Below are 24143 nucleotides of genomic sequence, written 5' to 3'. Positions count from 1 at the left end.
AAGTATTTGATTCCGGGTGCCTCTGTTGCCCAGCCCCCACAACCTCTTACCTCTGGGAAGCCTAAAGGTGTAAAGTCGCTGCTGGACACCCTGTAGAACAATAGCAAAGGAGAGGAGGGAGTGGTCTTTTTGTTCCTAAGCCTTGGGTAAATTACAGTTTTGATTCCGAAGCTTAATTTTAACTCTTTTGATGTTTTGTGTTGGGATAGAGCCTTCCCATCAATTTAGTGGGCTATGTAATTTATAATGAAAACCAGTTATTGTCATTCCAGTGCTCTAAAGTTGTATTAGTTGGGTCACTTACAGGTTTCTTGCCATCTATATTAGTCTCAAACAGTTGAATGAATCTAATATTTTATCACACAAATTTTTTGGAGAGCAGTGAGGTGATGGGCCTGCAGCCTACAGCTTGAGTGGTCCCTGCAGCCCTTGCTGTCCCTGCCCAGCCAGCAGGCCTGGCCAGCCATGAGTGTCTCAGAGCTTATACATGAAAAAGGATTCATAACTGAAAACAGAACTCCTTCCGTTAGGAAGCCTCTGGAATCAGTAATAGGCCAGGAACAGTCCTAGTGCTGTGAAAAGGTAGTCGTGGCAGACTGGGTATGTTTCTTATTTTAACTCTTCTTGGTGCCCCAAATGTGGCTCCTGAGAGGAGGAGGAAGGAAGGAAGGAGCTCAGACTTAGAATGTTTTCACTGGGAAGAGGGGGGAGGATGTATTTCATTCACAGGTTTATTTGTCTTGTGAAATAGCTGACAGTAATGACACTTTTCTGGAAAACAAGAGGCAGAACTGGACGTGATTTTAAACATTTGCTAGGTTGTGCCGCATTCCTCCTGCAGTTAGCTAAGAGGAAGCTTCATTCCCTCTAGGGAATGGTTGTGTGTCTTTGCTTCATTCCTCTTGAGCTCTTCGAAGGTAGAATTTGCTCTTTTGGAAAACTTAGGGGCACCAGGGCTGGTGGGGGTAACTTTCAGGGGGTAAGTAGAGGAATGGGGTGTGCCCATTATCTTCCCGGTGTGTGATCCAAGTCCACAGTTTGAGGTTCTGGGAATTTAGAATATCCCTCTTTTTTGAATGACCCCGACTCCCTGCTTCATTGTGTCATATCGCCAAGGAGAAAGAACCCACGGAGAATCCTCACTCAGAAAACCTATTACCTAGGTCCAGTCAGCCGTCTCCGTAGTCTCAGTCTTAGAAGAAATGCAAAACCAGAGAGAAAATATAAGGTGTGGGGAGGAGTGTGCCCACAGGCCCACCCATAACAAAAGGCTGTTATTCTGTAAGGTTTGAGGACTGTTGTAAAACTACTCACTGAGGAGGGTGGAGCTTACACACAGGAAATGTCTTAAACTGTCCTCTCTGGTAAAGTAAAATTTTAATTAAAAAAAATCACTGTGTACCTCAGATATTTTACTTCATAAGTGTTTCCCAAGGAAATTCCTTCAAAAAGAGTGAGCTTCACTTTTTATGTGGTGACTTTTTTTTTAATGACCTCTGTCCCCTAATTTAGTTCCAGAAAACTTTCTTATTTCTAAATATTGTGGTTTAGGAGTTGCACAAGTTGGTATTTCTATAACAGAAAACCACCCAGTTGAGGAACTGAGAAAGGGTGAATTAACTCTCAAGTATGGTGGATCTCAGGAGAATTAGAAACATTTGGCATCGTCCGTAGTAACAAATAGAATTGATTGCATTTTAAGCAACTTTAGGAATATTTTGATAAAACCTTTTCCCATCCCCACCCCACCCCCAGTCTGTTATTTATTATGTATTGTTTAGTATTTGTATTTCTTTCAGGCATCACACCTTCGATAACCATACAGATTCTCTCTGCTTATTTAATTTCGTACATGCCTACTAAACCGCCTTTTCCCTCTTCTTCATCCTTCTAGTACTTATAACCAAATATTGGCAAAGGGTTCCTCTGAATCTGTATTGCTGTCTTTTTTAGTACCTCTTATATGAACTTATTCATTTAATAGGAGATATTTCTGCAATTTTGTTGGTTTCACATATTTTCACACTGGATCCTAAAAATCTCTGGAGGCATTGAGTTTTGATTTCCTCCCAAAGAGAAATAACGATGTTAAAATGAATCTGGCCTTTTAGATAAAATAGATTTATTGGAAAGTAAGTAAGTGTGATTAAAAATAAAAGCTCATTAAGGGACTGAGATGCAGAGTGATGTCTTTCCCACTTGCTCTTGGCATAAGCGAAGAGACAGGACCTTCCACTTCTCATGGCTTCAAATGTTAAGCACCGACCCCAGCGCACACCTGACAGGTATACTCACACGCGATGGGGCTCTCTTTTTTCACCTGCAAGATCACGTTACCACCTTCCTTCAGAGTCTCTTCCTGTATCTTATTAAGTTGGATTCCTTGTTTGTCTTCTTTAAATAAAAGTGGAATGCTGCAACACAACAAAACTCAACCTCACATTTTTAAAAAAATGTGTTTGTAGTAACAGAGAGGTTCACAATGATATCTTTTCTCCAATTTCACATCAGCCAGCTCCACTCCTTATCAGACCGTGCTTCCTGCTACTCCTCTGAAACTGTCACGCCTCCCTGTTGCGTAAATTGAATTCCAGGCTCCTTAGCCTGGCATTCAGGACCCTCCCCCAAATGGCCCTGGACCACGAAATTCCTGTTTCAGCTTTTACATTCCAACCAAATAAATCTTCCAGGTGGGCAGGCCTGCGTTCTTCATGAAACTCAACCCTGGGTTTTGCCTTTTTCATCCATCTTCTGCCTCAAGGGCCCCGCCCTTCCATTTTACCAATAGAAATTTTTCCCGATGTTTTAAGACCATGCTTACATTCCGTTATTCCAGAAAGCTTCTCCTTGTCTCCTCTGTTGGGTTGGTGGGGAAAAGATTTGATGGGTTGCTTACCATGCACCACACATCTTAGCAGGAGCTTTTCCTGTGGAATCCCATCTTGTCTTCATAGCACACCTGTGAGGTATTTTTTTAAATTGAAGTAAAGTTGATGTACTGTGCTAACAATATATAAGTTACAGGTGTACAGCATAGTGATTCACAATTTTTAAAGGTTATATTCCAGAGTTGCCATTGTGGCTCAGCAGTGACGAAACCAGTTAGTATCCATGAGGATGTGGGTTAAATCTCTGGCCTTGCTCAGTGGGTTAAATATCTGGTATTGCCATGAGCTGTGGTGTAGGTCACAGACATTGCTCGGATCCTGTGTGCTATGTCTGTGGCATAGGCTGGCAACTGCAGCTCCAGTTCAGTCTCTAGCCTGGGAACTTCCATAGGCACCTATGCAGCCCTAAAAAGCAAAAATTAAAAATTAAAACAAAAATAAAGGTTATATTTCACTTATAGTTATAAAATATTGGCTGTATTCCGTGTGTTTGTACAATATATCCTTATAGCTTTTTTATACATACTAGTTTGTATCTTTTTTAACTCAGTGAATTTTATTACAGTTATAGTTGTACAGTGATCATCACATCCCAGTTTTATAGCATTTCCATCCCAAACCCTCAGCCCATCCCCCTACCCCCCCAACCTGTCTCCTTTGGAAACTGTAAGTTTTTCAAAGTCTGTGAGTCAGTATCTGTTCTGCAAAGAAGTTTGTTGTGTCCTTTTTTTTTAGATTCCACATGTAAGTGATGGTATATGATGTTGATGTCTCACTGTCTAAATTCACTTAGCATGATAATTTCTGTGTCCATGCATGTTGCTGCAAATGCCGTTGTTTCTTTCCTTTTAATGGCTGAGTAATAGTTTGTATCTCTTAATCCCTACCCCTGTAATTGCTCATCTCCCTGAGGTTTTAAAGATGAGAAGGTAGAGTCACATAGCTTGTCCCAGGTCCCAAGCACTGTTGAGCTCAGGCTGTACATTGTTCTTGAACTCTCTTCATCCCAGACTTCTGGATATTAATATTGTTTTATTTCTACAAAAAAAGAGAGACAAGGCAACCTTGTGAAATGCCAGCCCCAACCTGCTTCCCTCTTCTGCCCATCTGCAGCCCGCTTCTCCCCCCACCCCCCCCTGATTCTATCAGGCTGTCAGTGGAAATGTAATGAAGACAGAATCTACTTGAAGAACATCAAAATGAACTTTTTCTGCCTTCTTAGCAGCCTGACCTTGACATCCAGCACGTGGTATTTCTGGAGAAGGTACTTTCTCTTAGCTGGCTCCATCAATTTTTCCATCTGTCCAGAAGGAATTATGGAGTTGCCTGTCTTCATTGGGACATAGAGGGAAACTAGAGTTGAGACCTTGGGGATGTTAACTTACAAGTTTATTACCTGCTGTTCCAGGGTTGGTTGCTTGAATTTCTTTGTTTTTTGGGTTTTTTTTTTTTTTTTTTTGGTTTTGATTTCTTAACTGTTAGGGAAAGAATATTCCTGGTTTCATACCCATGGATCATGAGGAAAATGTATTCTTCAGTTTTTAAAGAGAATTTTCCAGTTCTGGTACCTAGATGTCTGTTTTGTGTTGTTTCTTCAACCTTAGAGAAAGAAGCTTGCTGAGTTTACACCTGCTTTTTATGAAGAAAACTCTTAAGTCCTTGGGAATAAAGTAATAATGGCCTTCAAATATTTCCCATTGTGACAGTGAAAAGAGTTGGTGACAAATGATAACCCTGTTTTTTGGCGGGGGCAAGATTTATAAGAACATTTCTGGGTTTACTGAAAGCATAAAAGATTGGGGTTTTGGTCTGGACACCTGCCAGTATTGTACTATGATACTATAGATTTTTCTAAGCCCAGATGACTTTGTGGGATAAGTCAACAGCTAGAATAAAAAGAAAAAAGAAAAAACAAACCAACAAAAAACAAGTCTTTTCACCAGTTTACCAGAGTTTCAGCTCAAAATTTAGATTCCTAACTGATGTGTGAACTAGAATCCTTTTTGAATGATGTGTTACTACTACTGTTACTCCTACTATTATGGTTAATATGTATAGCACTTAACTTTAGTATGTGTGTATCATCTTGCTTAATTCACTGAGATTATTCAAAGTACCCAGAATGGGATCTAGTACTTAGTACATTCTAAATCAGTGGGCATTTCCTCAATGCAAATAATAATCCTGTGGGGTAGACATTCTCTTACTTTTTATAGATAAAGAAACAGATTATTGAATAAGATCAACCAGTATGAGGCTGTGTTTCCAGAATCCAGGTTTTCTGACTCCAAATTTGATCTCCCCCACAAAGTGTGACTTAGGCATGAGCTGCGGCGACACCCCTTACCCAGATACCATCACTACGTTATTATGGTGACACGGAAAATTGAGAAGCTCAGAGCTGCTCAGATTGCAGGAAATGTGGTGTCTCAGGTTTTGGTGGGCTAGGGACACTTGACAGGGCAACACTGATTCTTTTAGCTTAAGTCCAGCGTTTGCCTGATAAAAGGACTCCTGGACACCAAATAGAAAGAAGAGGGCGGTAGATGTTCCTTCCAAGGAAAAGATACAACTTGTCTTAGGGTAATGAAACAGTGGAACTAACCGTCCTGGCTACTGAGGAAGCTTTTGGATGACTGTTCCCACTTGTCACCTCCTCTCCTGTCTTGGGCCTGGAAAGGGGGTCTGGGTCTGTTCACAGCCCCACTGCATCATCTTTTGTGTTTCTGTTAGTATCTTTCTGTGGTTGCCTAAGCAACCCCCACCCCCACGCCCCGTGCAGCTGGGCCAGCCTCCTGAAAGGTGGGCCCTGATAATCTTTCTGCAGAAACTTTTGGGATTTGACTCCAGCTGACCATCCCACCCTCAGCTTCTGCGACTCCTCACTCCACGGTAACTCGTGATTCCTAACCCTTCCCTGCATTTTCCTGGCCTTGAGACCTGCTCTGTTAGTTTCTTCCCCTGGGAATTATTTCTTGTGTCAGGATTTTTTTTTTTTTTTGAGGTTTGTTTCTGGTCCACTTAATTATAAATATTCCTCAAGCACCAGGTGACCTGAGTCTCTGCTTGGATTTTTTTCCCTTTGATATTTAAAGTCTAAGCATTTGGTTATTCTCCCGAGATTTTCACATACTGCTATTGATGACAGTTTATCTGCCTGTTTCCCTTATATTTCACAAAGTCTGGAAGTGCAAAGACAAAAGTCTGATATATAACCTGCCTTACCGGAAGCAGTCACTAAGTATTTGTTAAGGAGTAAATGAATGAAAGTATTATGGACTGCTTGATTGCAGTGGTTCTTAAGATGAGGTTCCTAGACCAGCAGCTGCATCATGACTGGGGAACTTGCTAGAAATACAAATTCTCAGGCTCTGCTTCTAACCTACTGAATCAGAAACTCAGGGTGGGGCTTAGTAACAGGTGTTCAACTAGCCTACCAGGTGACTCTGATGCACACTGAAGTTCAGTGTTCCCTTATTGGATCATTTGTACCCTCTTTGCAGTTGGGGGCGGGGTGGGGGCCAGGGTTTGGGAAGAACAGACTGTTTGAATTGCCCCCAGATGGGAGCAAATATTGTATCTGATTTCTTATTGAATGGAGAGTTGGAGGAAAGTACGTTTTAGGACAAAATTGTGTCGTAGAGGAAAAGGTATTTAGCAAGTCAGGAATGAGCTGTCCTCTGCTCAGAGGAGCCATTTAACATCTGTAGGCCTCAGGCACCTCGTCAGCCAATGAGGTCAGTAATCTGTCAGAGCTTCATGCTTTTGATGAACTATAACTTCATGGCCATTCATCTGTTCCTATTGGAATTACTCTTGTGCACATTATCAAAAACATGCCAGGTAAATCTCAGCCATTTTTTTAGATCTTTGTGCCATTTCTCTCTTTTGCCTGACAAGTTTCTATCAACTCTTAGGAGTCCCAGCTAGGAGTTCCCTTTGTGGCTCAGTGGTAACGAACCCAACTAGTACCCATGAGGACTTAGGTTCAATCCCTGGCCTTGCCCAGTGGGTCAAGGATCCAGCGTTGCTGTGAGCTGTGGTTTAGGTCGCATACGCAGCTCCGATCTGACAACTGGCATTGCTGTGGCTGTGGTGTAGGTCAGCAGCTGCAGCTCTGATTAGACCCCTAGCCTGAGGACTTCCATATGCTGGGGGTGAGGCCCTAAAAAAAAAAAAATACAAAAAAGAAATCCCAGCTACTAAAAACTAATGACGGAGGAAGTATATGATGGAGCATTGGAAAAACTTTTTCTAACTTCAATATTCTTTGCTTGATTGGCTCAATTAAAAATTTGGCAGTTGTTTGTATATCATGGGCGCAAAGGACTTTCCATTTACAACCTCAGTAGTTGGTCACTCAGCAAGAAGACTTTTGAGAAATAAAATAATAAAACTAACTGAAGCAATAAGCAATACAGGGTTTGCTTTTTTTTGTTGTTCTATTTCTTAACACATATGTATTGATTGCCTGCTTTTCAATAAGCAACTGTCGTCTGATTAGGAAGTGTGTGAGTAAGTGTTTCAGCTATGCTGGAAACCCTGGCTGGGTTGACTGATGAGCAAGTGGAGAAATAAACTTGTTCCAGGTGGGGAATTCAGGCAGGGCAACCGGTGGCCAGAGCTTAGAGTTCAGAGTGAGGAAGGATGGGTTAGGAGGGGTTCTAGAAGGATAATAAACAAAGGCCAGAGAACACTTGGTCTTGTAAATCAAGTTAAGGAGTTGGGAAGTAAGGCAGTGAGAGGCTGCTGAAGGACTTTAAATAGGAGAGTGACTTGTTTTATTTATTTTTTTTAAAGAAAGGCTGGCCCGATTCCTGAGTGTAGTGATTGTTTTGGAGGGTGGGTGGTGGTCAAGAGAGGAGGCAGGAGGTCACTTAGGAAGCTGTGGCATTTGTCCTGACGCAAAGCAGAAAACAGCATACCCTCATCGAATTTTGAACTTCAAGTACTTAGAACCTTATTACTCATTGTGGTCTGTAGATGACCTGGGAATTTGTTAGAAATGCAGGATCTCAACATCACTCCGGACCCACTCGGTCAAAATTTCGCTGTAACAAGATCCCCAGGCGGCTTGTATACACAGCCAAGTCTAAGATGCTCTGAGACGCCCTGCCTTAGAAATAATCTCTGCTTGCTCCCCTCCCCCTTGAGCCGAGAAGGAAATAGTCCTAGAAAGGCTGTGACCTTTCTGAGGTTTAACGAACGTTTGTGTTTCCTATATCGTCTACATTAAAGGAAGGAGGTGTGTGTGTGTTTTAAAGTAAACTGGATCATCTTAACTAACTGTAAAAATAATATAGTATCCAAATGAAAATAGTTAACTAAAGAAAGTTTGGTGTTGTTACCGTAGGAGATTACAGGGCTTTAGAACATGGTTAATTCCTAGCTTTGTAAATCTTTGTAGAATTTGGCTAGGATTTTCCTACTTGCTAATCCTGCAGTTCTAGAAATTTGTGAGGTTAAAAAAACCAGTTTCTTACATATTTGGTATTTATGGAGAATTACAAAAATTCTCCTTCTCTGGGCCACCTTTTCTAAGTTCTTCTAGAATTTCAACATGGTGTCCTGGGAAGTAGATGCCTATTACATATTAATCCTTAACTTGCTTCATGACTTTAAACCTTTTATATAGTTTAAAACTATTTTTTAAGCAAAAAATACTCCTTTCCTCCCCACACTCCACCTTGTTGGTAAGATGAGCCTAATAAAATGAATGTGGCTGTTCTTGCAGTTGGTTAGGCTTTCGTCCGGTTTCATGTATATCAGATTTAGCCAGCAGTGCCTTCAGATTTTGGTGTGAAAGTTTTGGTTTGAAATGCGTTAAATATCTGTTACTTGGTAAGTGCTCATTTCCTGTGACTCTGCAGGTGAAGCTTTAAAATTACTGGTTATTGATTAGGTAGGAGAGAAAAAGCACTTGCTGAAACTTGCTGGCCAGAATTTTTTGCCCCTAAGAAAGAAAAGGGGTGGAGAGAGAAGTGACTTCTGTTCTTAACGGGCACCACTCCAGAACCTGTGACGGGGAAGGGGCGTGGGTAGTGAAAGCAGTAGTAGTCAGGAGGTGACTCACATGGTGTTCTTTCAAAGGCAGGGTTGAAGGTTATTAATAGACAAAAGTCAAATCTCTATCTGTTCTTTATGTTACTTTGTTAATATTTATTATTTCACAGCCATGTTATATCATCCCCAAAGAAGTAAAAGTGAAAGAATAATTCATGTAGAATCCTGCAGTCCCAATAAATCTTAACTTTCTTATCTATATACAAGTTAACACTGTTAAAGTCATTATATAGATTCAGTTTTGTCTTGGCATCTTGTTTTTATTTTTTTTACTTAACAGTATATAGTAAATGTTTCATGTGTGCTTCTTTCTCTTGGCCAAATTGCTTTCCCAGTCAGGGAAGTTTGTTTACCAACCTGACCTGCTGTCTTTTCTGTGCGCTGGTGGTAATGTAAGTTCTATGTAGGAAGATTCATAGTAAGATTGTTGTAAGAATAAGTGAGGTTTCTCCATGGAAACTGTTCTGGCACAGTATCTGGGCCCTCAGGAGTCAGTGACAGCCTTTATTATAGTAGGTCCAGGTTGAACAGCAAAGTAGCACCCAGCAGGGTTTTTTTTTTTTTTTGAACTTGAGTTGAATACCTCAGCCCTGCCCCCAACCCCTGAAACTTGTGCTGGGTGTGGTTTCCTTCAGCAGGTTTAGGAGTGTTGAGCTCGCCTGAAAATGCACCCAGCCGAAACAGCCCCTTTTATGTTCCTTTTTAGAAAGTACACAGGGTTGGGGGCAGTCACTTGAGCCTGTTGACTTTTGATGTAGGTTGAGGACACAGTGGTGGTGCCTCTCCCAAGTTCATGAAAGGCTTGCAGAGCAGTTAGTGCTACAGCCCGAGCGTCCAGCCCATCCTCAGAGAAGACTGCTGTGGCCAGACCCACATTAACCGCCCTCTGTATGTTGAATGCCTTGACTGTGTTTGCTTTTGAAAGGCCTTTCTTAGCCTTTCTGTCTCTCTCTTCCCCAACCTTGTTTTCAAGAGGCACAGGGCCTTTAAGTAGCAAATCCAGTAATCACACACAGTAGCATGGAGACACAGGCTGGCCTATATTTGGCCTCACAAAGGCCTTGTGAAAGATCTGGCCTTAAGAAGTCTCTTTTTAATGCATGAATGATGCAAGTAGAAAGTTAATTTGAGGATCACTGAGGCACGCTTCATTCAGGAAGAATGTGAGCAAAACATAAAAAGTCCGGAGGCTCTGTTCTTCTCTGGTGGCAAGGAAATTACATAGGCTGTGTCTTTATTTGGGTGAATTTTACACACACCCCCTCCCCCGCTGAGAGTTCAATTGTGTTGGAATTTTAGAGAGAGCTATGGCCTTAAGCACAGCTAGTTGCGGTAGGGAGGGAGTGTGTGTCTGTGTGTGTGTGTTTTGCCTGAAATCCTTATGTAAACCATAAACATTATTTTGGTGACATTGACAAGCAAAGGATGGTTATCCCTTGGAATGTGGCCTTGGCATTTTGAATTAGGATTTTTCTTTTAGAGAGAGAAATGTTGAAAATCTTTTTAAAGTGTGTGGAGCCTTTGAAGATCTGCCTAGTTTGTTTGAACTGTTAAAATTCCAGTGAGTTTCTGTAGATTGCTAGCTTGGATGTTGAGAGGTGAGTCCAAGCCTGGTGCAGAGTTTGTTTCTGATGCTTGAAAACAGTGCCCTGATTTCTATTGAGTGAGACGTTTATTCCTACAGAGGTTTAAACGACTTGCTATAAAAAGTTCAGTCTTGCAGTGGTAGAGGGAGATTATATATTATCTGCGAACAACTGCCAAGCAGATGAAATCCCAGCTGCACAGACTCTGTGGTAGAGAGTAAGTTGCAGTGGCCAGGGGAGCAGTGGAGGAGAGCGATCAGAACCTGGTGGTGGTGGTGGTGGTGGTGGTGGTGAGAAGGACTGTGTTCAGAGCTAGGACACTTTAGCTCTCATTTCGGAAACACAAAGGGGACTGGAAAGCGCACGGGCTGTGGATTCATGTAAGCCAGCATTCAAATCCTGGCTCCACCAGCGACCTCACTGAGCCGCATTTTCTTTCTTTCTTTCTTTCTTTTTTTTTTTTTTTTTAGTTTTTAAGGCCACACCCGCATCATATGGAGGTTCCCAGGCTAGGGGTCCAATTGGAGCCACAGCTGCCGGCCTTTGCCACAGCCACAGCAATATCAGATCCGAGCCACATCTGCAACCTACACCACAGCTCACAGCAACGCTGGATTCTTAACTCCCTGAGCGAGGCCAGGGATCAAACCTACAACTTCATGGTTCCTAGTCGGATTCGTTTCTGCTGCACCACAACAGGAACTCCAAGCCCCATTTTCTTCATTTGTAAAAACTGGGAAGAATAAGTAGCCCTTGGGTAGTTGGGAAGCTTAAATTAGTGTATTGTAAAAGCAGGGTGACCAACTCATCGCGGTCTGACAGAGCCTTGCCCAGTTTAGCATTGGGCGTTCCACATCCAGGGACTCTCCCCAAGTCCCAGAGAAGATGGGTGCTGGGTCATTCTAAGTATGAGAGTAGGAAAGCCTATAACTGTTACTGTGTAGGAAGGACAGTGTCTGTGTGTGTACACAGTAAGTCCATCCCTGAATCCCTTCTTGGAGCTGGGCACATAAATCAGTGCGTAAATAAAAGGACTGTATGAGCGGATGAGTAAGGTCCTGAGGGCAGTGGTAGCTACAGAGCTGTTTTAAAGTGTGTTAGCAGCTCTTCTTCCCTGTTGCCTCTAGTTCCCCGAGAAAAACAGCGGCCCCACCAGCCACATAGTAAATAATGTGTTGAATGAAGGAATGAATCACGATAATGATTTTGGCTCTCTGACTTGGCTAAACTGTAACTTCAGGAAGGGCTTATCTGGGTCTGTCCACTTTTTTGACAAAATGAAATTTTGATAGGACCCCCGGGACCTCCCCGTTGTAGTCCCTGTACCCTGCAGGCAGCTGGGGAAATGACTTCTTTGGTGGGAAGGAGAGGGGGGGAGCTGAGGCCACTACAGCACTTGCCGAGAGAGGTCCCTGGAAATTAGGCATCAGGTTATCTCTTTGTTTTTATTGTTTTTCTTTTTCCTTTGGGTGAGCAAGAGTCATTGGAACAGGAGAAAAGTTTAATACATAGCAAAAAGAGGTAAAAGTGTACCCCTCTTCTTCTAGGTGAGGTAGTTGTTCAGAATTTCATATTGTGTGGCCATAAATAAAACGAATTCGATTTCTCTAATGTGACTATGCCTCTGCTTACACTGATGCCACATGAGTAATATTTTTCTAGAAGCCAGGCAGTTAATAATACCCTGAGCAAATAAAGGCAGGGCCTCTGAAATTTAGATACCAGATAAATGTGCAAGCCTGGCTTTTTAAACTGAAGAAATAGCCACGAGAAAACTAATTCTGGCCCAAGAACTACTACTCCCCAGCCCTCAGTGCCTTCCAGTCTCCACCCCCTTCTTAAAAATATCTTTGGTTTCCCTCTGCACATGTATATGATTTGAGTTTTGAGATGGGAAATGATTTTTTTCACTTGAAACACAAGGAAGCAATTTTTAAAAGTCATACTCATCCCGCAGTAGTCTTGACTGTAGCCAGACTTGATGAGGAGATCATGGCCACAGAACCACATACACTCTTTATCAGGGTGGTAAATTCAGGCGGCTTTGGGGGCAGGGAGAGGGTTGGAGTGGAGGTAGGGCACTGGAACAGACCTGCTGGCCAGGGCTCTGGCGCTGACTGCTGCACTGAGGTTGTGCCCCCCAGCATGCCAGGGGTCAGGTCGAGGTTGGGCCCAGATGCTCACCTCAGCTGTTGTTATCCAGTTTCTGAGAAGCTCTTTCGTACCTCATTTTCCTGTGAGCTCATGGTTGTCTGCACACATAAATCGTGTCCTGGCATCTGGCTCCCTCTGTGTTTGATAAGGAGCCACTCTTCTGCTCTGTGTTGGGCGAGGAAGTAAGGCATTGGTCACTCCACGATTCAGCACTTGCTTTGGGATTTTCTGTCCTTGTTTCCCTTCCCCTAGTGGGAATTCAGATTGTAACTCCTGTGCTCAGGTTTCCTACATTAAAAGCCCCCAAACATAACTCCTCTTGGAGTAGGAGACCTGACTTTAGAGTAATGAATGGTGTTAGCCCCTGTTTAATATTCTGCCTGACCGAGGGCTGCTGTCTATAGCTCTTTGTTGGGCACTGGGGGACGCTTTTTTATCCATGTCCTCAGGAAGCTCACATATTAGAGACAGGAAAGCAGAGTTTCTGTAGTAGGATTTGAGTGGGTGTATATGATGCTTTATACACCTGCGTAGTGGAGAACTGTCCCTTCCCATAGAGAGAGGCTTCCCGAGCTCACACCTTACAATGTGTGAGCTCCCTATGAAAAGTGCAAATTCACAGTCGATTTTAAGAAGTTTTTGGTGGGAAAATAAATGGTGGGGGGCTGTCCTTGTGCTCAGGTCCACTCATGTGGTCTGGTGTTCCCTGATGAAGGAAGCAGAGACCTTTCAATAACAATAGCCAACATTTCTTGAATTCTTAGGGACCTGACTGTGTGCCACTTGTTACATGCATTACCTCACCGCATGCTCAGGGGAATGCTGGAGATGGGCACAGATGCTATCTCTGTTCACAGATGCAGAAACCAAGGCTCGGCGAGATGAAGGAACTTGCTCGGCAGCAGATGGCTAGTAGGTGGTGGGCTGGTCAGTCACACCCAGCTGGCCCTGTTCACAGAGCCCTGCTCCACACTGCCTGTCTGGGGTAGTTATCTTCCCGGGAAGATCTAGGTGTGGCTGGGTGTGGAGGGAGCGGTTGCACTGCGTCTTCTAGCAGCAGCCTACACGGTTTCTTGAGTCTGCTTTGAAGCATCTTCCTCAGCCCTAGCTCCTCAGAAAGTACCCTCCCCTCTGGGTGTGAGGTTTGCACTGTGGTTTCCTTCCCCCTGCGTCTGGAGGTCAGCTTTGCTTCCCCAGAGTAAGAATGGCCCTCAGGGGCCCCTAGTCTGCTGTGCTGGAGTCGCTGGGCCCTGTGTTGAGGATGGGTCATGTTTGTGTCACCACATGGTAATCCGGGGTGCTCTGAGGGCCGGCTCAGCGCAGCCTGATTTGGAATTAGAGGTCACACCCTTTCTACCACATGGCTCATGAGTCCACTGATGCCCATGATGTAAAAGTTAAACTACAAGCTGCTTTCACTTGCCCTGAACGTGACTTTTTAAAAAGTTCTGGTTGGAGTTCCCGTCGTGGCGCAGTGGTTAACAAATCCGACTAGGAACCATGAGGTTGCGGGTTCGGTCCCTGCCCTTGCTCAGTGGGTTAACGATCCGGCGTTGCCGTGAGCTGTGGTGTAGGTTGCAGACGCAGCTCGGATCCCGCGTTGCTGTGGCTCTGGCGTAGGCCGGTGGCTACAGCTCCGATTCAACCCCTAGCCTGGGAACCTCCATGTGCCGCAGGAGCGGCCCAAGAAATAGCAACAACAACAATAACAACAACAACAACAAAAAAGACAATAAATAAATAAATAAATAAATAAATAAATAAATAAAAAGTTCTGGTGGACTTTCCAGCCTGAGCTACGTGTAAACCAGGTACCTACGCCTACGTGTGATTTATCTGTTCAGTAGCCCTGAGAGGTAAATGATAGCAAATCTGCTCTGGATTGCGGAACTTTTCAGAAAGGTGAAATGTGATGGCACAGTTCTTAGCCAGCATGTAACAAAATGGGTGACTTTGCAAAACTCCACATCAAGAGGGGGCCGTTTTCAACATTTCTTTGAACTTAAAGTGCGTGCCTTTTCTAAATAGGGGGAGGCAGAAAAAAGTTAAAAAAAAAAATAGGAGTTCCCAAGTACCTTGTAGCTTAGCGATAATGAGCCCAGCTAGTATCCATGAGGACATGGGTTCAATCCCTGGCCTTGCTCAGTGGGTTAAGGATCTAGCATTGCTGCGAGCTGCAGCATAGGTCACAGAGGCAGCTCAGATCTGTGGCTGTGGCTGTGGCGTAGGCTGGTGGCTGCAGCTCTGATTCAGCCCCTAGTCTAGGAACTTCCATATGCAATGGGTGGGCCTAAAAAGACAGTAAACAAATAAACAAATAGGTGGAGGTGATAACAAGGTGTAGTGTACATGTCTGTCAGCAAAGGGGTAGGTGGCTCTGATTTTAATTTTTGTTTTAAATTTTCTTTAAAAAAATATTTAACCATTCTTACATGAGACCTGGCCAAATTCACAAGTGTATAAAAGTGTACCACTTAACCTGGCAACAAACTAAATACACAGCTTGAAAATGGAGGCTCACCAGTAAGTTTCTCAAGTGTCAACTTCTGATAAGACCATTGCTATTAAGGAGCAAATCCTTCCATTAGAAACAATGCAGTCTGCTAATTTGCTTATCAGTGTTACTGCAAGGGGCATGATTGAGAGGATGAGTAACTTATCTGCACATCTGAAGGATACAGCATTTGGTAAATGCAGTTAGGCAATTCAGAGGGGGATATCGAGACATGTAATCAGGTGATTTTGAGCCTTGGGGTATGAGAATCCTTTTGAACGTGGTTGTAGACCTGGAAATAGATCCACTGCTAAAACTGTAAGTGTGCTCTGGACTCTTGAGTTAGTGGAGACGAAGTAGCTGCAGCCCACCATCTCTTGTGATGCAGTGATGTATGGTGGGGACTCTGTGGTGACCAGACTACTCAGCTTCCGGTTACCAGTAGCTCACTGGAATCTATTTGCAAACCTCGGAACCAGAAACGTAGGGAAAGTGGGCTACATTTGGAAAACTGGGTCCCACTTGCTTGCCCCTCCCTAGGCTGTCATGAAAACCTTGTCTTTCTTGCCTTCTCCTGGGCAAGAAAAGAATTAGCCAAAATGAACATGTTTGGGTGGGTGCTTAGGGCAGCTTGCAGAACCTGGTTCCACTGAGGTTATGGCAGTGGAGTTAAGAGGGAAAGGTGGGTGATGGTGATAGTCTGTGTTAATTTCTGTTTCACCCAGATCTGTCTCTTCTTGTCCCTGCTCCTTTGACTCAAGTAATGGCTTAAAACTGGAAGATTGATGGGAGGTGTACTTGGGCCCAGGAAGATTGCTATTGGCTCTAGTTTCTTTAATTTGGTGATAGAAATATTATTATCCAGAATTTATCTTCAAAACTTGGCTGTCAAAATCTGGAAGTCAGTTGCTTATAATGTGCTTTAGTTGGTTCCCCAGTTCATACTGGCTCTTGGAATAGAGAAGCCTGTGCTTCCTAATTAATGAAGAAAAAGTGCTATGGATGAAGCTAGGAGACCTTGGTAGAACACCTTTATAGCTCTAAGATTTTTAAAGGAGCTACCTAATCCATCCACCCATTCAGTTAACAATTGAACAAGCTCAAATGAGCAAGGTACAGTGCTAATAAGCACCCTAGAAACGCAGAGTGTAAGAGTCACTGTTTGAAATTATGTTCTCAAAGAGAATACTAGGTAGAAAGTGGCAGGTGTTCTAAAAGATGCAGATAACATCCCTGGAGTGTGGGATGTGAGAAAGGGGCTTTTGGGGGGGATTGTTATTTGACCTGCAGCTTTAAGTGTGCCTGGAATTAGGTAATAAGGTGGCAGGTGCCTGGGGGTGGGGAGAGGATGTGACCTGAGGAAGCTATAGAACCATGAGGCCTGTTGGGGGAATGGCTAGACTTCTGCCTAGGAGATGATGTGTGTATTTTCCCTTTCATTTCGTTTATTAATGCTTATTGTAAGTTGGAATTTTTGCCTCCTTTTTGTTAGCTGGCATTCAGCTAATGTTGGCACAGGTCCATAATCAGGTGCTTAGCAGCTGATGGTGGTGAAGTGACCTTGCACAAGTGACTTGCATCTTAACTTCTTTCACCTGTTGGGGACGTGGTGCCAGATCATCATCTGATACAGATTTAAGGGCCCCTGCAGTTAAACCCATGGAGGGTACTGCTGGCTGTCATGCAGTAAATTTCATTTCACCATATGCTCCTTTGAGACTGCTGGGTAGATATCCACTGCAAGCATTTCTGGCTTCTCTGTTCCCTGGGCTCACAGAATCAGTCTGTGGTAGAACTAACAGGCTAGCGCGGAGAAGGAAAGCAAAAGAAAAATATATCCTCATGCAGAAAGAGAAGGAAAGTAGGTCCTAGCTCAGAAGTGGTGGTGGCTAGAGTAGTAAAAATAGCTAAAACTTCTTAGTATTTAACCCTGGGCTAGCGCTGTTCCAAGTACTTTGCTTGTATCAATTCATATGCTCCTCACAGCATCCCTGGGAGAGAAAAATTATCTCCATTTTGGATTTGAGGAAACTGAAGTAAAAGGAGCTGTTTGCCCAAGGGCACTGAGTGTAGAGTCTGGATCCTAACCCAGGAGTCTGCTTCTGGACTCTGGAATTCTTGACCACTTTGCTGTGCTGACTCTCAAGAGCATTGCTCACGTGATGACAGAGGTCTGTGTTTTTGTTGATCTTGGGTTAGCATTTTGTTAGGACCTTGGGAAACCTGGATTTGGTGAAAGCCATTGCCTACAAGTGGAAATTCCCGATCCTGTTCCAACTGCAAAGGATTTGCTGACCTTCACTCTTAATTGGCAGTGATCTCGAGGGGTGGCACGGCAGATGGGATGCAAAATACAAGGCTTGCTTAATTTTGGAAAACTTTGTTTTCTTTTCTTTGGTGGTAGTTTACTTTGGCGATTCTGGCAGAACAAGAGGGACTGAGCTGACAGTGCAGATTCTCTGACCCCCTTTTTTTTTTTTCCCCCAGTGGTAGAAGTTATTTGCCACCATATCATAAGCTCAGCTGTTCTATTCTAGCAGTATTATTTTCATTTAGATATTTTGGGCTTGGTAGTGGTGTGTTTGTTTGTACTTGCCTAGTATTTTGCTAGTATACAGAATTATTTGTAAAGGAACTTAGGCAATGTGGAATGAGGTCCTGCAGTAGAATTTTGGAGTTAAAAGTCTTACGTTGACTCCTTGGTACAGTCTATACAGAAGATAATCCCTGGAGCAATTTTCAAGGGTGATGGCATTAGCTGGGAGCATGGGGTTGGGCCAAAACCCACGTTTTCTTGATTTTAAACATTTTCAGCTGCTGGAGCATTGGTTGCCATTATTTAGGGCCGAGCCATCTTTTGTTCTGTGATTTCCAGTGTGTGAATAAAGTAGATAATCCCTATTTCTGGTTTGGCTGCTGCCAAGTGTATGTGAAGACTTCCAGCTGTTCGTTGCCCCCACCCCCACCCCTACCTTTGGCGTTCCCCTGCAGCCGGTTCGTCATTACTCTCATCCTTACTTGTTAGATACCCTAAAGCCACAAGCTTGATTTTGTTTGCCATCTACTGTGTTGTAAATTTGGCATAAGAGAAGCAAGTAATTTATGTTTGTTTACACCCCACCTAGCTGGGCAAATGATTTAATTTGGCCTAGACAAGTGTCTGCTGACGGTCATCTGTGTGTGCGTGTGTGATGGTAATTCTGCTGCTGGGAAAGTCTGGAATCACAAGACTTGTCATGGGTCCGTGGGGTTGGTTTGTTCTCTTCCTCAGTGCCTTTCTCCAGGAAAATGTGAATGCCTTTCTTGGGAAGGTCCGATGTTGTTAGACTGAAAGGTGCCCCGCCACTGCTACAGTCTCTTTTTTTCCCCAAGAAATTTTCCTTTGAAGGTGCTGTAGAAGAACCCTCCTGTGTGGTGAGCATGCATATTGTAAACCCCATTTTGGTCTTCTGAAAGTAAAGCTTATTTTATGGATTTTTAGAGTTCAGGTGCGCTCTTTTACCTTTCCTTTGAGATACCCTGTACTTAAAATGTAGAAGGAGCTATGATAGCCATCCAGTCACAATGAATTAAAATAGTTTCCACTCCTCATGTGGTAACCCACTGGGGGTCAGAGTGTCACCAAAGGGAGAGAATACAGATTATCAGTTACTGTGTGTTGAGATGATTCTGTGGAGATGACAGCCAGGGTGTATGGTATTATGTATGATATGTGGGTAATCCATACGATGTTATCACGAACCAGATGTTTCTGAGAACACCTAAACTTGCCATCTCTCACATTGAACATGGAGGGACCGTGGCACCCAGTGAGGGTTGCTTTAGCTCTTTATAGTGGGAGCAGCACAGCAGACAGGAAGCGATCGCCCTGTTAACAGCAACACTCCGACCAGGCTGGCCGGATCCTTACTTGGGGGGTGGGGGTGGCACGTGGCTCAGGAAGGGGCACATCCAGGGAGCTGCGAGGTCCTGCTGGTGAATTGGGAAGATGGATCTGCTGTGTGGCGTTCTGAAAAGCACTGTTTTGTGAGTCCCCATAACTCCTGACTGTTGACCTTTGGGTTTGGATATATTGTCAGTCTCAGAGGATTGATGAGAGTGTAGGAACTGGTTCTAGCCACTGCATGGAGACTAAAATGACTGTATTGTTTGTCAGGTCTTCTGAGAAAGTACAGTGTGACAAAGATGCTAAAGCTGTAAAAGTAAATAGCTTAGAGCAGGTAACTGTGTTTACTTTGGAAACAGGTTATAAGCCCAAATCTCTGCTGAAGGAATGAGAATTTATTTTCTCCTTTCCAGAGAACTGCTCTCTGGTTCTCCTAGGACAAACCTGTATAACCTTCTTAGATCAATAATTAACAAAGAAGGATTTTCATTTACGTTAAAGCTATATTTGAAAGTGGTTTCCAGGCTGGTTCTGACAGCCTCTGGCTTCCATGGGAAAGGAAGCTAATGCTGGAAAAATTTAGGCTTCCACACGGAACGCTAGAATATCCTCTTCATGGCAGTGACGGCTGCAAGGCTGTCTTTTTTCAAAGTAAAAATCCAGTATGTGTGAAGGTTACTCCGGGATGACTTCATTGTTCCATAAGGACTCGATTTGGCTTCTTGCTGGTGTGCTGAGTGGTGGAGGTTGAAGGTGAACTATATGTGGAACTGAAAGCTCCCAGAAATTTTAAGAAATCAGCCTTGGCCAGACACACCTTTCATTTTTAATGCTCACCCTGGCTCTTGGCAGCCCATTTCTTAAATACATAAAGAGCAGATTCATCCACATTATTGGGAAAGTATTTTGAAGCATGGGCATTGTCACTTGTGAGGATCAGTAGTTTTGCCATCAGCTGCTTATTTGTGTGTGGCGGGGGGGAGGAGATTATAATCCCAGAATAGTCAGATTCACTCTAAACAAAAAACTTCCCTCTTTCATTGTTTCTTGACAGAATGAGAAATTTACTGTCATTAACTAGTTAATTCCGAAAGGATTTGTGTTCCCACCGTGCAGTTCCTAAATGATGGTCCTCATGCAGGATGGAGAGCAAAGGAGTTGTCATTAGTGCTTGCCCTTCATAACTAATAACCTTGGAAATATTCTTGGTGTTGGGGATGAAGGGACACACTGAACTGAGAATTCTCAAAAAGGTCTTCTGTGAGACACAGGATGGTGACTGCAGCTTGCTCAGGACGGGGTCACCCCTGGTTGCCAACAGAACGTGGTGTTGCTCTCCAGGAACCTTGGTGGGTGCTGAACTGCCACGGCTTCTAGGCGCCCACAGTCACTCCTCCTTGTTGGTGCACCACCCCTGGGGAAGCCAGCATTCCTGCTTTGGTTTCTTTGCCTTAAAAAAAAAAATTGTGCTTGCTTCGGCAGCACACATACTAAAATTAGAACGATACGGAGAAGATTGGCATGGCCCCTGCACCAAGGATGACACACAAATTTGTGAGGTGTTCCTTATTTGGGGGTAATAGATGCAGACTATTGCATTTGGAGTAGATAAGCAATAAGATCCTGCTGTACAGCACAGGGAACTATATATCTAATCACTTATGATGGAACATGATGGAGGATAATGTGAGAAAAAGAATGTATATGTGTGTGACTGGGTCACCTTGCTGTACATACAGTTGAGATTGACAGAACACTGTAAACCAACCATAATGGAAAAAATAAAAATCATTAGAAAAAATTTTATTTGTTCTAGGAAGCTTTTTAGGAATTTTCCTGGGGGTACAGCCCCAGAATTTAAGAAAACCAAGGCCTTTGCTCTTAACAAGAATAAAACCCTTTTTTGCTTGTCATTACTGCTTCCTCTTCTTTGACTAATTAGCCCGCTGCTGCAGGTCTCATTAAACTTCCTAAATGCTGAGCATCTGTCTATTGGAATTGCCTCAAGATAAAAAGAGGAAACTCCTCTAAGCATTTGTGTTGCTGCTGCTAATTACCCCCGGCTATACTTTCTAATAATTAATTGCTCTCCTTACTTTCAAATCTGAATGAGGACCTTTTCCCACGGCAGACAAAGGGTATTTTACTCTCCACTGGCTGCAGAGGTGCTCCTCTGTGGTTTGGTACACAGGGTGCCTGCAATCATCAGGGCCAATACTAGGATGGTTCTGGAAACCAATGTAAAAGAAAAACACACCTGGAAGTCTTCCTGTAACCTAGCCTTGTTCAAAGCCTTCAGTTGATATTGATGCTTTTTGAAAAACAGGTACAATCTTAAATGATTTAATCCGTTTATTCAAATAGGTGATGGCAAAATAATTACAAAGCTAGTTTTCTTTACTCGTTGGTTCCAGAGGCTAAAAAAATAATTTAAAAGGGGGGTTGGGATGAGAGCTTCCATGGATGTTTCCATGCTGTGGCTAAAGGTGATGTCTGAAAAGGAGGGTTGGTCTTGGGTTTGAATGAGTAGTGACTGACAGCAGGGTCAGCAAGGTGAGTTTCGCCCCTCCCAGGTGTGAGGCTGATGAGAGGAGCATCTCCCTTGATGGGACTTGAAGAGAGACCCTGATGGAATTGAGAGAACCATTGAAAATATAGAGGATTTTCTTCTGAGGAGGGCTTTTGCCATCATTGAATTATAAGTAAAACTTATAATTTTGGGGGGGAATTGTCAGGCATTATGGTACAGGATAGCTTAAGAGACTTAGTTCCATGTGCTCCCTGGAAGTGGGGAAAATTTTTAATTCAGTATTCAGGCTTGAGCCTCATTTCATCTCAGTTTGCAGCATAAGGTCCCTGCGAGTGTAGAATTCTATTTAGAGCAGTAGGGGCTGTGGCGTCAGAACTTGGGTCTAACACCTGGGACTGTGCTGGCCTTGTGACTGTGGACAAGCCACTGAACCTCCCTGAGCGTTATAATTGACTCTTAGGCAAACTATGTCTCATGATAAGAGTGCCTCCTTCACAGTGTGATTGTGGGAATTAAGTCAGTTTGGATGAAGTGCTTAGAAGGGTGTGTGTGTGGCCCTTCTAGTTAGCTCTCCATAAGCTTTAAAGGGTGAGGGTGGATATGGGAGATGACAGTGGATCTCCATCGTTCAGGATCACACCCATGAAATTCCCACTTGTGTAGCCAGAGTACCGATAGATCAACTCCAGTGGGCTCTGAGCCTCTCCTTGCTGCCGATACATGATGTCACCCGGGCTCAGAAGCTCTGACCCCTTGACTTAGCTCTGGTTGGTTGATCTCTAGTGCTGTGCTGGTTCCTCATTACCATATAGTGTAATTACCTGTCCTTGAGGCTGGGGTGTCATTAAACTGTAAGTTGCTCCAGCATCTCTATTTCCCATAGCTTAGTATAGTGGTTTACCAGCCTTTTTAAGAAAATGGAATGTGTTTTGGAGTTCCTGTCGTGGCGCAGCGGAAACGAATCCGACTAGGAACCATGAGGTTTCGGGTTTGATCCCTGGCCTTGCTCAGTGGGTTAAGGATCTGGCTTTGCCATGAGCTGTGGTGTAGATCACGGACGTGGCTCGGACTTGGTGTTGCTGTGGTGTAGGCCGGCAGCTATAGTTCCGATTAGACCCCTAGCCTGGGAACCTCCATATGCCGCAGGTGTGGCCTTAAAAAAAGAAAAAAATGGAATTTTTCTCAGGTAGATGAAATCTGAGGTGGAACCCCAGGAAATAAAGGGTATAAAATGGAGTGTTTCTGACCAAAGTGCAGGTGAGAAAGTGGTACTTGGAGCCTGACCTCTAGGAACCTGGCTTGAAAACTCCTTTAGACCTCAGTTTCTCCAGTGAGTCTCACCTATTTATTTACTTATTTATTTATTTAGTCTCTTTTTTTTGCCTTTTCTTGAGCTGTTCCCTCAGCACATGGAGGTTCCCAGGCTAGGCGTCTAATCGGAGCTGTAGCCACCGGCCTCCGCCAGGGCCACAGCAACGTGGGATCCAGGCCTCGTCTGCAACCTACACCGCAGCTCACGGCAATGCCGGATCCTTAACCCACTGAGCAAGGCCAGGGATCGAACCCGCAACCTCATGGTTCCTAGTTGGATTTGTTAACCACTGTGCCACGACGGGAACGCCAAGTCTCACTTATTTTGAATGAATGTTTTCAGTTCTCCATTGATTAAAAGGCAGTATTAATTTTTTTTGCCTTATTTTGCTCTAAGTGTTGTATAAGGTTCAATACTGATTCGGTATTCTCCAGAAGAAAGACTTGAAGATGCCGGGTGGCATCTACTTTGTTTTATAGTACTCAGTGAAAACAGCATTTCACATATGACCTTTGGTGGTGCCCTGGGAGAATGTTGTCCTCCACTGGGTGCCCTTTTGTTCGTACTCATCAATCTGCAACCGGTGATCCTCAGCTCCCTTATCAAATAAAAATGAATTGTGTTTTTCCTTCAAGTGGAAATGCCCTTCACGTATTTTTAAAAATGGTATGTGCTCATTAAAGAAAAAGACAACAGTGTAGAAATACAGAAGCAGAAATGCCTTCTGCATGTACTTCAGTGTTAATAGTTCAGAAAGTATCCTTTTTATGAAATTACTTATTTTTAAATATTCATAGTATCATATTAAATATATATGTGTATGTGTATATATACATATGTGTATATATATATATTTTTTTTTGCATTTTAGGGCCACCTGTGTAGCATAGGGAAATTCCCAGGCTAGGGGACAAATCAGAGCTATAGTTGCCGGCCTACCCCACAGCCACAGCAACTCGGGATCCTAGCCATGTCTGCGGCCTACACCACAGCTCTCGGCAACGCCAGATCCTTAACCCACTGAGCGATGCCAGGATCAAACCTGTGTCCTCATGGATACTAGTCAGGTTCCATGCCCCTGAGCCACAATGGGAACTACTATATCCTATTCTGAATGTAACTGTTCATTTCCCTGTTCTTTTTAATGTGTACCTACTATTCTTTGATATGAATGCATCATATTTTCATTAATCAGCCTATGAATTATTTATTTCTTTTTGGTCTTATGTT

General features: G+C 43.5%; 1 protein-coding gene and 1 non-coding gene across 4 annotated transcripts in view; both read left to right on the top strand.

Annotated features, from left to right (window-relative positions):
- SPTBN1 (spectrin beta, non-erythrocytic 1) overlaps positions 1-24143 on the top strand; it is a 200194-nt gene that overhangs the window by 90730 nt on the left and 85321 nt on the right. The window lies entirely within an intron of this gene.
- Positions 20538-20645, top strand: LOC125128595 (U6 spliceosomal RNA). Its single transcript, XR_007135290.1, has one exon. It is a non-coding gene; the product is annotated as a U6 spliceosomal RNA (small nuclear RNA).

The sequence above is a fragment of the Phacochoerus africanus genome, chromosome 5, assembly GCF_016906955.1.
Source record: "Phacochoerus africanus isolate WHEZ1 chromosome 5, ROS_Pafr_v1, whole genome shotgun sequence".
In the NCBI taxonomy this organism is placed as follows: domain Eukaryota; kingdom Metazoa; phylum Chordata; class Mammalia; order Artiodactyla; family Suidae; genus Phacochoerus; species Phacochoerus africanus.
This window is presented reverse-complemented; position numbering and strand designations above follow the sequence as displayed.